This window comes from Mandrillus leucophaeus, unplaced genomic scaffold (assembly GCF_000951045.1).
Source record: "Mandrillus leucophaeus isolate KB7577 unplaced genomic scaffold, Mleu.le_1.0 Scaffold374, whole genome shotgun sequence".
Classification (NCBI taxonomy): domain Eukaryota; kingdom Metazoa; phylum Chordata; class Mammalia; order Primates; family Cercopithecidae; genus Mandrillus; species Mandrillus leucophaeus.
The window spans coordinates 1873102-1875670 of NW_012103965.1; the positions used below are offsets into that span (position 1 = coordinate 1873102).

At 39.9% G+C, this 2569-nt stretch overlaps 1 protein-coding gene across 1 annotated transcript in view; it reads right to left on the minus strand.

Annotated features, from left to right (window-relative positions):
• The window catches only part of USP32 (ubiquitin specific peptidase 32), a 255762-nt gene that overhangs the window by 207794 nt on the left and 45399 nt on the right, over positions 1-2569 (minus strand). The gene's annotated exons all lie outside the window — the stretch shown is intronic.

Consider the following 2569-nt stretch of genomic DNA (forward strand, 5'->3'; position numbering starts at 1 on the left):
CTGCACTCCAGCCTGGGTGACAGAGTGGGACTCCATCTCAAAAAAAAAAAAAAAAAACTAAAAAATAAATATATATATAAATATATATGATATATATATACACACATTATATGCATAATCATACATCTCTTACTGACAATTCCCAATTCCTTATACAAAAGGACAAAAATTTCCTAAGGGTACCTTTATCTTTCCAAGTGATTAATAGTAGTTAATATCATTAAACACTCTCAGGCTGAAGCTGAATTAATCTCTGGAAAGGGCCGGATGACCTAGCAGTGAAGATTATTCATATTCTCAAGCCTTAGCATTTAGATTTTTTTTTTTTTTTTTTTTTGAGATGGAGTTTCACTCTTGTTGCCCAGGCTGGAGTGCAATGGTGCGATCTCAGTTCACTGCAACCTCCGCCTACCAGGTTCAAGTGGTTCTCCTGCCTCAGCAACCCAAGTAGCTGGGATTACAGGCATGTGCCACCACACCCAGCTAATTTTATATTTTTAGTAGAGACGGGGTTTTACCATGTGGGTCAGGCTGGTCTCGAACTCCTGATCGCTGGTGATCTACCCACCTCCAACTCCCAAAGCGCTGGGATTACAGGTGTGAGCCAACACACCCAGTCCTAGATACATTTTTAAATGACTTTTTCCATTTAATTATCTGCTTCATCTAGCATTCCCATAGTATTGTTTCTACTACTTTTTTATTGCAAATATAGAGTATTTCAGCTATACTATGACTTAATTTTCTGTAAGCCACCACCCTATGAACCTAATCATCACTTAAAACATTATTTCTATGGGAAAATAAGTTTTAAATTCCAGATAAACTTTTGAACACAATCCAGGCTGGGCACAGTACCTCACACTTGTAATCCCAGCACTTTGGGAGGCTGAGGTGGGTGGATCACTTGAGGTCAGGAGTTCGAGGCCAGCCTGGCCAACATGGTAAAATTTCATCTCTACCAAAAATACAAAAATTAACCAGGTGTGGTGGCGGGTACCCGTAGTCCCAGCTACTTGCTAGGCTGAGGTGGGAGATTCATTGAACCCAGGAGGTGGAGGCTGCAGTGAGCCAAGATCACGCCACTGCACTACAGCCTGGGTAACAGAGCAAGGCTCTGTCTCAAAAAAAATAAAAAATAAAAATAAAGGTAATAATCCTCTGTGCATCAAGATAAAAGACCACTAGGAAAACAGAAGGCCAAGTAAGTTTCTAACATCTAAAAATGAGATTTAAAAATGAGCATTATTCTTACAGAAGGAGTTTATCACAGATGTAATTTTGAGAAACTAGATGAGACCAGATATTGAGAATGACAGTGCTTCATAAAGTTTTGATATTACATCATGGGGCACCACTGACAACTAAGAAAATATAGCTTAGTCTATGGTTACAGGGCCCAGAGGGATGTCACTTGACAAGATTGAGAATCTCTGGCCAAAAAGATTTAAAATGTTTTAACACACAATAAACTGATAAAAATTAAAAATGCAAACCTTAGAACCAGAAGGTAGAGACATACGAGAAGTTCTAGCTGTTGCAAACTACTTATCATTCCCTAACCACATTATGTTCACTGCTACTGTCCTTGCAGTGTCCTCTGCCTATGAGCTCCTATCATACTCTGAACAACAATCCAACATCCTTCAAGGCTTGGCTTAATGTCCCTCCTTTATTTTTTGGAAGCCTATTCTAATTGCTTCCATGCCCCACCACCTAAAGTTAGGTGTCCCTCCTATAAAATAATTTTCCTTATAATCACTTATTCAATATCAAATTCTCAACTTTAAAATAACACAGCTTATATGGAATTTGTTTATTGAATTGTATATCTCCCCTCTGCTCTTTAAGAACAGAGAAACTGCCTTATTTATATGTATCCCCAACACCCAGCAAAGAACCTTAAATATTATTGATATTTTTGGATAAAGACAGAATTTTTTAAATGATCAAATGAATGTGCTATCTCTTCTCTTGTCCAAGGCCTTATGCTTATTACTGAACCTCAGCATCTAGAACAACTTCTGACGCACAGTAAGAACTCAGAAAAAATGTTTTTTCAAGCAGGACACAGTGGCTCAAGCCTGTAATTCCAGAACTTTGGGAGGATGAGATGAGAGGATCACTTGAGCCCAGGAGTTTGAGACCAGCCTGAGCCACACAGGGAGACCCTGTCTCTACAAAAAATAAAAATATTAGCATGGTGGTGTGCACCTGTAGTCCCAGCTACTCAGGAGGCTGAGGTGGGAGGATCACTTCAGTCCAGGATTGGAGACTGCAGTGACCTATGATTGAACCACTGTACTCCAGCACTCCATGCAGAACGAGACCTTGTCTCTGAAAATAATAGATAAATGAAGAGTTCATAGAAACATGAAAATGTTTGTAAGACAAAGATTCTTTTTTCTTTCTTTCTTTTTTTTTTTTTTTGAGACGGAGTCTTGCTTTGTTGCCCAGGCTGGAGTGCAGTGGTGCAATCTCGGCTCGCTGCGAGCTCCACCTCCCAGGTTCACACCATTCTCCTGCCTCAGCCTCCAGAGTAGCTGGGACTACAGGCACCTGCCACCAT